This window comes from Lepisma saccharinum, chromosome 10 (assembly GCF_977018435.1).
Source record: "Lepisma saccharinum chromosome 10, izLepSacc3.1, whole genome shotgun sequence".
NCBI classification, from domain to species: domain Eukaryota; kingdom Metazoa; phylum Arthropoda; class Insecta; order Zygentoma; family Lepismatidae; genus Lepisma; species Lepisma saccharinum.
In genome coordinates, this window is record NC_139238.1 from 4,049,134 (window position 1) to 4,063,546 (window position 14,413).

The 14,413-nt window shown below is 38.4% G+C and overlaps 1 protein-coding gene across 1 annotated transcript in view; it reads left to right on the forward strand.

Moving 5' to 3' along the window:
• The first annotated feature begins 3,124 nt into the window (after window positions 1-3,124).
• Window positions 3,125-14,413, forward strand: part of Mip (Myoinhibiting peptide precursor) — a 196,920-nt gene continuing 185,631 nt past the window's right edge. The window contains exon 1 of the mRNA XM_083130281.1: window positions 3,125-3,299. The gene's annotated coding sequence lies outside the window, so the exon portion shown is untranslated. The remainder of the gene's footprint in view (window positions 3,300-14,413) is intronic.

A 14,413-nucleotide genomic window follows, 5' to 3' on the forward strand; every position in this document is an offset into this window, starting at 1 on the left:
CAGTCGAGGTGAAATACCAATTGAAACATTTAAGAAAGCCTACGCCGATGTCAATAATGGTACCTTGTCGCTGAGAGAAACCCCAAATCACTGTAAATCAGATATGTGCATAACAGAAAGTGATAATGACTGACTGCATGTAGGTCATCATGATACGATATTTTGTTCATGTTTGTATGCTTTTCCTGCATACTAAACTTTCAAAATTACTTTCTTGTATTTTGTCTTATTTAATCAAATTATGTCACATCGTTATCAACCTACTTCAAATTAGTATCACATGCCCCATACCAGTATCAACTTGCCCCACGACAGGGCAAGTTGAGACGTTGCGGCCTGCGTTACTAACTAGGTTCTCGTCAGCTTACAAATTATATCTGTGAAATTTTTATGTGCTTTTTATAAAGGTAAAGAGTTAAGCTATCGAGTAGTAACATGTTTTATTTTCTTGCTAGCAACATAAAAAAGAAAGAAAAACTCTCAAATTGTATCAACTTGCCCCTCTCTCCCCTACTTAAATTCTCTTATTTTTTTAAGATTTCCCAAAAATAAATCAAAAGTCATTTTTTGATAGCTGTACTTAATTTCGCATCTTACAGAGGGAAACATTTCTGTAAGACCTGGCAACAGTATCTAGTCTGCATGTAACGAATTGTCCATACTGAGAGGTAGTATGTCTATGGGTAAAACGTAAGCTCAACGTTCGGTGGTGGACAGACCGTTCCACAGTATTTGCTCAGCGTGGTGTAGCGTGGGTGTAGCACTAGTGTGTTTCGTTAGAAAGGTGCGAGTTTTCTCGAAGTTTGTGCTTGTTTGAAAATGCCGAAAGTGAAATCTGCACAAAGCTATCGTTTGCAGCAATATGTTGCAGAATTCAAGAACACATTTACCACTGACGGAAAGCTACTTTTTTTGTCAGCCCTGTGGGAAAGCCATAACAGCAGAACAGCGATATCAGGTAACCCAACATGTGAATGGCAATAAACATATTGCTGCAGCTGTGCGTGTGAAAAGCAAACAATCCCTTATTGGTGACCCCATTCCAAGTTCGTCCCAAGGACCATACAAGTTTTCTGGTTATTGTGGGGATTTGTGTATGGCTTTTGTTTCAGCTGACATACCACTTTATAAGGTGAATCATCCTCAGCTGCGAAGTTTTTTAGGCAAATACACAAACATTGACACTCCAGATGAGTCTACTTTAAGGAAATGTTACCTCCCAAAGTGTTACGAAGAAACGTTGCAGAAAATACGTGCTCTTTGTGAGAATGAAAAAATGTGGTTCAGCATAGATGAAACTACGGACTCAAGTGGTAGGAAAGTGGAAAACGTCGTTGTTGGGTTATTGAAAAACGATGAAACAATTTCAAGTAAATCCTTTCTTTTAACGTGCCAAGAACTGTGTGCCACAAGTCATGTTACAATTGCTAGATTGTTCAATGAAGCCATGCAGATATTGTGGGTGACGTTCGACAATGTTTTACTTTTGCTGACAGATGCTGCAGCATATATGAAGAAAGCAGCAGAAGGTCTTGCAGTCAGTTATCCTAAAATGACTCATGTTACGTGCATTGTTCATGGATTGCATAGGGTATGTGAAGAAATCAGAATGCACATCCTAATGTAGATAAATTGGTTTCGAATGGAAAAAAAGTGTTTGTCAAATCTCCAACGAGAATTGAAATCTTCAAGAAGGAAAATCCCCAAACACCTTTGCCACCCACGCCTGTAGTTACGCGGTGGGGAACATGGCTTAATGCTGTTGCATACTAAGCAGAAAATTCCGAAGACTTTTCATTTGTTGTTAATGGACTGAATAAAGATGATGCTTCTTCACTTCAAATTCTTCAAGGTATGTTGAGTGACTGCACTAAAAAAAAATGACCTGGCTTATATTTCTGCCAATTTCAGTTTCCTATGTAATACGACCAAGAAGCAACTGGCATTCCTTTGTCAGAAGCAATTAAAGAAGTTCGTGAGTTGGAGAACTAGTTCAATAAACTTAAAGGACCAAAGGCACAATTGCTTCGCAGAAAATTCCAGGATGTCATGGCAAAAAATTCTGGCTTTAAAATTATATGTAACATTTCAAATGTATTAGACGGTGAACAGGAAGAAAATATTGGATATTTAAGTGTGAGTGAAATATCATGCCTTAAGTATGCGAGGGTGACTTCGTGTGATGTAGAACGAACATTTTCGCAGTATAAGGTACTGTTTCTGGACAATCGTCAGTTCTCTGTGATGTAGAATTTAATGATGACAGTCGTGGTGTATTGTAATTCACCATTATTCACCAAAACATGCTAATTTCATCTGGTGAGTAGAGCTGTTTTAAGCAGAAATTGTCAACATTTTTAGCACATAAAAATGCATATTTTCCATGTTTATGTACATAAAATGTAAATATTTTCCATATTTTGAGCACATAAAAAATAAATATTTTAGCACCTAAAAATCCGAGCCCTAGTCATTTGTGATCAACACCACGCTCCGGCTGCCAGGATAAAACCCATAGTCTCTCAATCGCTGGAAGAACTCCCACCTGAAAATCACCCACCCGGGATTCGAACCCGGGTCTCCCGCGCTGCATTCAGACGCCCTACCTACCACACCACAGCCCGTCTGGAAAAGCGACAATTACCCGTAACTACCAACATTAAACTTTCCGCCAGAAGAAAATCGATACTAGTTTCCTGCCAGTGGCAAAATCGTGTTATGGATAAAGTGTAAGCCTTCCCTCTCTATGCAAAAGTTCGAACGCAGACTTTCCAAACACCCACGCGCAAGGAATCTAGAATGAAACGGCGCACAGCTGCACGACCACTTGTGGCATGCATTGATGACGTCACTCCCCAGCGGACAAATCAGGGCCGTTAGGAAGCGTGACGCGGTGGATAATACATAGGAGCATATTTATGCACAAACCTGCTAGAAGTACGGGAAAAGTCGAACAGGAGAAAGAACGCAGAGTGGGAACCGTGCTAAAAATTTAACTTCCCTTCTCCCAAAAGCGAAACTATCCTTCCGTCCGCAGCGCGGCGCCAGTGTAGTTCAATAATTCATGACGTCACAATATCCAGACCGCCCCTACTCGGAGTTTCGTGCGTAGCGCTTTTCGAAGTGGGGACAGGAGGGGGAGAAGCGTTCGGCGGGGTGTTCGGGGGTGGTTTACAAGTGTCGACGTATATAACGCGCGCTCCGCGAATCGTTTCTCCCGATATCAAGTGACCACTCAGGACGGGCATCACTCCTGGCCTTAGGTATCAGCTACACAGTTTCCCTTGCCGAGATTACAGGTATGTGAAGCAATATTCTCATTTAATTTATATACCTTTCTGTTGACGGGACTTGCCTGTTTTTATTAAGAAATGTCTTTATCGGTTTTTCATTTCCGAGAGTTTAGTGTTCATTTTAAGCATGTTACAGCATCACTCCCCTTTTTCTATCGAAATATAAGTACGTTGATAGCTTTCAAAATCATGACAAGAAAAGTTAAACGTAAGTTAGACGTCGTAAATTTATACCGTTACGTTGATCGCAACACTGATTATGTTCTGCATTTAAGTTTAAAAGCATCTTTATCTGTAGGTGAATTAATTCCGATTGAACATTTACTTTGAAGTCAGAACTTTGATACTAGAAATTTACAAGGGCTTAATTCGGAACGGTAAAAGCCAAGCGATAAAAGTATATCTGTGTTTCCAAAACACTTTATAGTAATATTTTACAATAAATTCACTAAATAACTTAAAGAAAGTGATTGGCCTAAAAATCTACCTCCTGCACATAGATTAATCGGAAAGATTGTCTACATTATAGCGCGACAGACGTGTACAGTTTGAAGTTTACCATTATAAGTTGTCTTGTAGAACCTATAAAACCAGCACGAAATGTACAAAACTGTACACACGTACTTCATGCATATACACACCGGTTATAAAAGTTACTAACATTTACTGCTAAAAAAATGATTATTTGACAACTATTAGTTTAACAAGATAAAAACTTACACAAATATGACGATTATTACTTTCGTAAATTGTAATTTGCAGCAAACGATTTGAAAATCGAATACAGCTAACCCATCAACTCCGATGTCGTTGCACCTTTTTTAATTTCGAATTCACTCGTTCGTAATTGTTTCCAAAACTAAATTATACTTTCCAACAATTTTCTGCATTCATATTATTAATTCAACTGATACATATTTACTTGAAAAATTTATATTTTTCTATAGATTCAAAAAAAAGGTTAGGTATAATTGTGTAGTACAAATTAATTAATGGACGTTAATATGATCAAGTATTCTGTTCATTGACGCTGATACAATGTGCTAAAAAAAAAGTTGGTTTCATGTGTGAAATGAACGACATTCCAGCAAATGTGTGATAACACAAACTTAGGTGTGGTAACTAAGCACCACACGACTAGAAGACTGTAATTGGTTCCACTCTGTCCTCTGTTATGACTCGAATTAAAAAAAAAGTAAGAGTTTATATATTTAAAATCATCATATCCTTTATATTTCTGGTATGTTCAACGTTTAGGCAAATCATATTATTTGTGGTTGACTGAAAATTATTATTAATTTTAATTAGCCGGCGAATAATACGGAACAGCTTACGTCATGCAAATTACAAAATTCATGTTGTACATACTTAGTAGTAGAGTGGCATGTTTAATACGAAGTTAACACTGGTGTCTGCCCCCCCCCCCCTTCCGCCCCGAAGTGTCCTCGACCGATAAATTATTATGGTTGGCATAATTTTTGAACTCTAATATTGCAAGGAACTGATATTATATCATGAGTGTTCCGAGGTAAAACGATCTTAGCTCTATGAAAAACTAAATTACAAATATGCCATCGTGACAGACAGTAGCGGCGATTGGGTGCCAAAACTGCGGGGGGGGGGGGGGGTTAATAATAGTTTACTTTCTCTTGGTAGACAAGGCTTAGCATTAAGAGGCCATAGTACTCGGGCAAAGAGTGGGTGGCTGCTCCACCCCCCCCTCCCCCACGTCCCCTAATCGTCGCCACTGGTGACAGAATAAAGTGCCATCAATTTACTTTTCAAGTTGAAAGTTTGTAACCGACTTGAAAGTAACTTTCCAGAAATAACCTTCACACACACACACACACATAAAATTTCAACACATTCACGATCTAGACCATTCATAGGGGTGATGTGATCCGACCGCCTTTACCCCCAGGAATGCACTTTAGTAGAAGCTGGGTTCACCCCAGAGCCGCATTATGTAGGGAAATTGTCTGAAAAATCTCCTATGAAATCATCTACCTCAGGAATTGAACCAGGGTCTTTCACGTGCCAGTCAGATGCCTTACCGTATACAAAAAGGACTGTTTTCATATTCTTTTTACATTTTTCTTGCTATCTATTATTCATATTAATTCTTCAGTTTTCAACAGAGCAGACAAACATAATCATCCACGTCTTGCCCAGGATTCGAATCCAGAACCCCTGGCGAAGCAGCGCTCTGTGCTAACCACTACGTCACGGAGGTTGTCACTGACTGGACCATCGTAGTTCCACATACATATGTGTGTGTATGCATGTCAGGTGTAACTATTGTATTGATTGATTGATTGATTTGGTGTTTTAAGTCCGCTTTATGCACTGTAAGGCTAATCGGGACTGGATCTACAGTTTCAAAGTGGAATCCGAATCACTATGTGCCTCCACCGGGTATCGAACCCGGGACACCTTGATTACATCGGGGAGGTGTAACTATTATAATATCACTACGCGTAATGATTATATTTCCACACCCACATATCATTTTCCACGTAGCTTGTTCTTATTACTAATTTTGTTACTATGTTTATACATATTAAAAGCATATTTAGAGACGTTTGACCACATGAGCATACATATCAATTGGAATTTTGAAGTGCATTTTTCATGCATATATAATTGTGAGGTTAGAAACGCTACAGTATATTTTACGCATTAATTATAAAAATCTGAATTCAATTTCGTATTTGCAAACCAATTTTGTCTGTGACTGTACAGATCCAATTCGCAACCAACGAATATTATCACATCAGTTGCCCACCAGACCCTACAGTATGCTGAAGCTTTGTTATTTTTAATTATGTTCCGTATCAGGCGTGAGATCAAGCAGAGACCACTTGTACGTTTCCGTCCGCTTATCAAAATGACGTCAATTTTTCTTCCCCCAGGATGCTTTGCGGTGTGATACCATGCCCGCTTGGAGATTTGAGAAAGTAGTCGAGGTCATTTCTGGCTTTCGTCATTTAACGGCAATGAACTTCCGCAAGAAATTCCGACTCCAGACAAGGTCCAAATGGAGACCTTTCAAGGCATTGCTTTTTCTTCATTAACGACACAAAAATTGGATTTACTAGGTATCGAAATTCCACGGAACACAAACTATACATTAAATATAAAAGTTGTCACTCGCATGAAGAATCTTTTAAGCCTTCGGAGAACAATTATAACAATTGTACCACTTCGTTTTCTTTAATAAATGTTCCACGTTATGGTGGCAAAATATATTATTATTGTTCGCTTCAAAGAAAGTGTTACCAAGAAGTGAAAACTTCTTTCAAATACACTCAATTAATGACAAGCTCGCGTAAGAACAAGCGGAACCAAAAATTCTTTCTGTCCGCCACATGACGTCACGACGCTCTATGAACTCTGGGATAATTTTACGGAACGTCTACCTAATAAAGATACCTTGCTAAGCATCTTCGAATTTACAATCAGCACACCATAATCTTGAAACATCAGCAGCGAAAACCTGCAGGTTAGTCAATAACCATTTGAAAAGAGTACACAAGTGCGTCATAATAGAATTGGCGTCATAACATAAGAAAAGTACTGGGAATTAATTTCAACATTTTAAATTTCGTATTACTCAATTAGGAGGAGGCGTAATACATTTTTTACCCGTCCATAAACAATATTTTTCTATCAATATTCGTTCGCTAAATCTATTTGTCTAATTCAGCCCTTTCCCACTTTATATGCATTCTCTATACTAACAGTTAATAAGAAATGTTAATGAAAATCAACTACTGGAATTATTCAAATGTTGATTTTCGTTTATATCTCGCCTCGAGAAATTCACAGTTTCTATATTTTTACATCAAGAAGAAAACATTTAAATTTCTGCAATTTCTGAACTAGAATATTGAAAAAGCATAGTTGCCAGATGCAAATTGGGAAAAAAATGTAATTGGTTTTGACGATCTGTTGCGGTGAGTACATTAGATGGAAATACAGATGGTTAAGTGGGCGTTGCGGCCGCTAAAACATGTTCGTTTGCTCAGCAATTAGCATTAATATGAGTGCATGCATATATATATATGTATGTACGTACATTCTGCTCTCTCTAGGTAGATCAGAATTGGCGAGACGTCCAATTCTTAGCTGAGATTTGTAAAAGTCGGATTGATCTTTACTGGTTAGGTGTTGTATTAATTAATTGCTGGTCAACTACATGATAAAAAAGTTAATTAATATGTTTTCATATGTGTATTTGTAAATGTTATTGCAGATTATATGCATATGTAGAGGAAAGTGACGAAAGTAGGACCCCGTTTTGTTTTTCATCCCTGTTGTCATTATGGCATATTATTTCTATTAGAAATTTAATAAAATCGGTTCTCTGATATGTTTGCCAACGTTTTGAGTAACTTAATCCACCTTAAAGTGCATGATGCTTTGTCAGTGAGCATTTCTGTGAAAAGAGACGAAAAGTAACAACGGAGAAAAAGTGGCCAAAGTCGAACCCCTCCTTTAACAAGTTCCAAAAATTGGAAAAGACGCAAAGAAATGTAAATATATGATATGTAGTAAATGAATTACATTTATTGAGCTTGCATAAAGAATATAGATGTACAAAAGTAATATAATATAGACTACCAATATCATAACTGCGTCAATCGCCCTTTCCATTTGTTGGACATCCCACCTTCTCCCATCTGCATTGCCTTTTCCCTTGAACATCTGAAACAATATGTAAAAGGACTTTACTAACGAGTAACGACCCTTTGCTTCAATTACAATTGTAATGTTAGGCATTCATTGAGGGGTCCTGCTTAGGGCATTTTACTCGCGGAGTCTTATTGTTTATACAATAAAACCACACGTATCTTCATACAAACCATTGCCATAATTTCAAAGTACAATGCTTACTAGTGTCTAAATTGTAACAAGATTGATATTTATCTCTCCCTTAAGTAGCAAAATTCCCACTGTTGTGCACCGATGTCGAAACTTTCATTCACACAAAAACAACAAGTCATGGAGGACTACAGCACCTGATACTTGCACGATACTGCTGATACCTTCCCTACACAATCTTTTCGTTATTCTTGACGTGTTTCGCCCATTGCCACCACGCGGCAACACCTACTTACGGAAACAGGAAGGGGGTTCGGGTTTGGTTATTTTCCTCTACTTATCTGATTGTGCATTGCTGCATATTAGGTTCCCTATCCTTAGCTATCCAGTTGTGGGAGCTGTCTTTCAAAAAAGACCGTTGCAGCGGAAATGTCCAGACCTGGAAGGAGGGTGGATTCAACTCCCTCCACAGTATAAAAAACGCCTGTTTGGCGTAACCAAGAAACATTTTGTACCAGTTTTACATCGACGTGTCCGAGGGTCCTTTGCCCCTCCTTTCTTTGAGAGTTTAGATCACTTATGGTGGCCAGACTAATTGAGAGGTATTTGAGTGGTCCTTGACACCGAAGGTTGCAGGTTCGAGTCCTTGCCTCGGCATTGATGACTTCATCTACTCAGCATTCATTATCATCGTCGCGATTAACCAAATGTGACAGAAAATCGACATGAAGAACATACAAATACAACAATGCATGTTTGATGAAGGATACGAACTTGGAACCCTTGTATTTTTAGCGTATTACGCTTACCACTCCGGCAGAGAGCTCTATATGTACAAAACATAGGTTGAATTACTGGGAATTAACGCATCCGCTTTACCCCCTGCTCTAAGACTCCATGAAAAAACAATTACCAAGTTAAATAATGCCAGCATTCTTTTGCCAATTTGAATTATTAATATTCAAATGCATTACTGTCCTCATAATTTTAGTGAAAGAAATTCATTTCCTTCCTTCTAATAATTAAGCATCGCATCGACAGCATTCCGGTAATCATAGTCCCGTTTTACGTTTGGAATAAATATGAGTGGTTTTTTTTGCATAGTGTGTGTGTGAGAGAGAGAGATTGTTACTTTATAGCCGCTGTCTGTAACAGGAACTAATTGTAATTTATGCGCTTCTGTACACGGCTTAGAAAGAGGGAAGATAAAATCATCTAAATGTATTTTTATAAAAATAAATTAAGTAGAAAAGTAAGTCTTACTTTGACGTCGCTTATGCTGGAGCATGGGTAATAGCAAATGCTCGAACCCAGAACCTCCGACTTCTCAGCAACTCCAACTTGGAGGCTAGAATGTGAAAAAAAATTGAACTTACAAAACGTAGCTTAGGTTTCAATTTGATCAGCTTAAAATATTCAAGTACATAGTTGATGGAGCATTACAGTAAACTAGCTGATCACCCGTCATTGCCCGGGTATTTATTTATCCCAATCTTCTATTAGACAGGAATATAATGAATTCTAACTAGAGTGTAAAATGAACTTGGAGTTGAACGGCATCGGGAGTGTCACTATTCATCTTAGCGACCGCGAAAACTATGGATTAAACACTAATATCGGTTGTTTTGATTATTTTTACGTCACCCCTTCCCACCCTACCCCTAGGGGTGTCAGGGGTGTCTTACCCCAAAATGTCATTTCGAGATTGCAAGTGATACGTGTACCAAGTTTGGTTGATATTGCTCCAGGCGTTCGAGAGTTATGGCGGAACAAACATATACACATACATCCATTTTTATATATAGAGAAGATATACGGCACCCACGACAATTGCTTTCTATTAACTGTACATAGATCACGCTTCTTGTAACCTCAGGTCATCTCGATGATGCAGTGGTAACATCGTCACCTTATAATCAAGAGCTCCCGGGTTCGATCCCCGGTGGAAGCACTTTAAACTGTAGGTTTGGTCCCGATTGGCCTCTCTGTGCATAAGTTGGAATTGAACTCAAATTAACAAATTACAGTGGAGGGAGAAAATATCCGTACTGGAAACAGGCCTTATTATTTCTGTGACTGTCCTTACGAGAAGTATATATGAGAGTTAGAGGATTTATTTATTGATTGATAACTCTTTCGAACTATACAGAGGATTAAATCTCCAATTACAGAAGGAGTAGGCTGCGTTCTGTTGACCCAGTACAAACTACATGCGACTATACAAACACATATTCATGCACACATCATCACAAATTAGCACATGGCAACATCTTATATAAAAGGTGGCCCAACAGGAACGCCGCATTTAATAATGCGAAAATATTCTATAAACCTCAAATTATCCACCTATAGGTACTTACGAGAACATTTCCGCCAACCCAACAACAACCAACAAGGGACGTTTCAAATCCGGCGTTCTTATTGGGACAGCCTTTACATACATTTAGGCAAGAAGTTTATAAGTAATTAATATTGCACACTGTAATATGTAATATGTTTTCGTTTCGACCCACGGTTATTATTAATGTATTCCAAAAACTTTGTAGATGTGAGACTTCGAGCAGTTAGAGGAAATATATTTCCATACGCTCAGCTAAGGCAACAAGGCGACGATGAAAACATGTGTGTGTGTGTTTACACAACCTCTCTCAAGTCATGCACAGCTGAAGCATCCGTCAACCATCGCCTCGGGTGCCGCAGTGTACACAGACGACGCGTGTGCGTGTCGACAATGCAAAGTCCCCCCCCTTTCCGACACATCACGTGAGAAGTCCCTGCGATAGATGTCGCTAAACGAAAAGAAAAGCAAACATGTTTCTTCAATTGATCCGATTCTGTCAACAGAAAAGTTTCTTAGTTTGTTTGTGGACTCGTCCAATCTTTGAATAGCAGATTTATCAATTTATAGGATTTTCGAGTTGTTGTAGTCCAGTTATTGGGCGTGATCGATACTGAGAGATATATCGATTGTATTCGAGTCGATATTGTTGGTTGGTGTTGCTCAGAATTAGTTATCAGTAGGGACGTGAAGTTTTCTTTTTAACGATAACACCGAAAAGTTGAGGAAAGCAAATTAAGTGTTTAAAATGTATTTGGGTAGGTTAAGGAGGCAAAATAACGCAAATTACGTCAATTCCCAGAATAACACAGAATTTTGCACTTTAACGCAAAAAACGCCACGAAATATGCACTATAAACAAAAAGATCTACCAGAAGCACTATGAGATTTGTCTATTTATAATCAAGCTAGTGAATGTTCGATTCAAAAGAGTTTGTCATGTTTCATGCATTTCAGTTTGGCGCAGAAATGACTGACAATGCTTTGACCTCGTCCTGAAATAGAATTCGCCGCGCGAATCTTCTCAGAAGGGAAGTTTCGTAGGAACGGGAAAATTTTCAGGGTGAAACACCTGTTGTGTGGGGAGGGGCATAGGGGTGTGGGTGCATGTTTGTACACCAAACGATATTTTGAGGTCTGAGAGGGATTTTTTGGCATTGTTGGGGAAATTTCAGTCAGTCAGAATTACTGAAGCTGCACGATTTGTACAGTGTCTTTCATTTCCTTTTCCTTCTGTGGTGTACTCAGCAGCATCCCAAAGCCAGCAGTGAATGCATTAGTTTGCTCCTGAAAGACTTTATGCTTCAGATAGAACTACATTATTTTGTAATCACTGAATTGCAAAATAACATGGGAGCGGAAGGATTCCTTGATTAAGCGCAATGGAAGTGAGATGCTGTTTCACGACCACTTTATGCACATAAAGGTTAATCGGGACTGGATCTACAGTTTGTTGAATCCGAGCCACTGTGGTGCCTCCACTGGGTATCGATCCCGGGACCGCTTGATTACAGGCGGCGACGCTACCACTACGCCGTCGGGTAGGGCCGAGAAGAAAAGTGAATCGAGCGAAACAAACCGGCAACTTTATGTGGTCGTCAAAGGCTTCGAGAAGCTTAAAAGAAGGAAAGCTTTTGTTAAACAATCATTACATTGGAGTGAATGAGTAAAAATATGCTATCTGTCTATTTAGAAGTGCCTTTTTATGGAAAGTGTGGTGAGTGAATACTGTGAACATTTACTACGCAATATCTGTGCGTGCGTGGAAAATCATCAATGTTAATGTAAACCGAAAAGTGAACATAAGAAAACAATTTTTAAAAATTTTATTCTGTGAGAGTGAAAAGTGAAATATGATTGTGTTCAAAGATTTGGGTGATATGCTTCAATAAACATTCCATATTTAGTGACCGATGAGATGAAATAGTTTTCCAAATGCAAGAAATTCTCACAAATGTAAGCCTTCGATTTATTTATTGTTGTCATTAAAACTAAAATTTGCCTTAATTTTCCATAACAAAAGCAATGTGAAAATCTTATACATAGAAGAAACTGTAAAAATGCATGTAAAAATAACACCGAATTTTGCTCTAAACGGCGAAAAACAACACCGAATTTCAGTAAAAAATAATTTAGGGAAAAATAAAACGAAGTTATCAGTAGCCGCGGTGGCTCAGTTATGTTTATCTTTTAACACCAACGGTAGGATGTAGCCCCGTCCAGTTCATCACACTTTTGAATACTAGCTCTAGTGCAGGTGCATCCCTGTGTCAGGCTAGTACAAGGAAATTCCGTTCTATCAAGCAGGCGCTGTACGCAAAAATAGCGGTGTAGATTCAACAAATGCCTGTCTGATGCTCCATTGGTTAGCACGCACCACGTAACCGTACACCACTGCTCCAGAACGTAGTGCAAACGGTGGAGACACCAAATACACTACTTGACTCCACATCCACGAAGTAGACGAGTCGGTGTTGCACCGTGCAACCAACCAGACGCGTGAGTGCAGAGAGAATCGAAAAGTTGAACGAACTAGACGGGGCTTGTGTCTGGGAACAGGAAGTGCGATTCAACTCTTGTATCAACGCGATTCACCTAAATACGCAACTGACGAAAGTAGAACATGGCATGAAAAGAAATATTTGGCAAAGCATTTAACAAATAAAGTTCAAGCCTTGTGGCATATTTTAGCTTATGATAAATACGATACACAAAATAAAAGCTATAGATTGCAATTTAGTAAGATTAAGAAGAGACCAGTTGTTCTCAAACTGTTTTCTCATTGTACCTTTACTCTTAACTAAACGTCTAATGAAAAACTCAATATGCTGACCAAGGCAGAAATTTATTTTATTATAAAACATAAACTAAACGTAACGTTTCAACCTTCTAGCAAGGTCTTCTTCAGACTCTGTACTACAACTAGACAAACGTCTAACGTACCCCACCATAGGTTTCCTCAGAATAGTGGGTTTTGGAGAAATTGTTTGGATTCCCGATTGGTGGGGCTTTTTAATTTGTTGGAGGCGTGATCACTGTCAACAAATAAACATTAGAATCCTCCGTTTATAATTCTATTGGATGATCCTACGTTTAAAATCTTTATGATTAGTTACAAAAATTAAAATTTGAAACACATGTGTCCTAAGAAGTATTATAAAAAAGTTTATTTTTCATATATTTTTTCCAGAGTTATTGAAAAAAGTAAACAACAGTAATAAGTTTGTAAACAAACTTTAAGCACAATCTTAGAGTTCCTATTGTAAATCCTCAGAGTTTCTAGTAAGAAAGATGTGCCTGCATAGCCTGACACAGTATTTTGATGTCTGGTTGTGTACTTGAAACTTTCAAGCGGAGATTCGGCTCGAAATTAGCCTATTCTAGATTTCGAACGAGTATTTTACTTCAAATCAAATGAAACGAAGATAAGAGTGGCAGTGACAATATCAGCCTTATTTACGTGTTGAATGTTAAAAGCTATGAAGTCTCAAGCAATGAAGTCTGCTGTATACAGGGTGTATCATAAGTAATAGCGCAAACTGACACAGATGAAATTACACGATAATAGAAGCAAAAAAGTCTCAGTAAACATGGGTCTGCAAACGAGCCATTTTCGAGATAATTGCGAACGTGTGGTTACAAGCCGCCACTTCCAGATTTATGAATTAATGCAAAAATCTATCGTGCAAAACAGAAAGCATTAGGGAAATTCATAAAAGTTGCATATGAGTAAAAGGAAGGTATATCACAACAAAACCATGGTAGCTTAAATTTTATAACTTGTACATTATTATACGAATAAAGAAGAAAAAGTTGGCATGACGTCTGACTGCCTTGTGAAAGATCGGGGTTCATTTCCCGGTGCGGCTGATATCAGATTGGAATAGTTTCAGCAAATTGCCTGCTGGAAAGGATAACATCCACGTCAGGCTGGAACTCTGTCACGGAATACAAATCG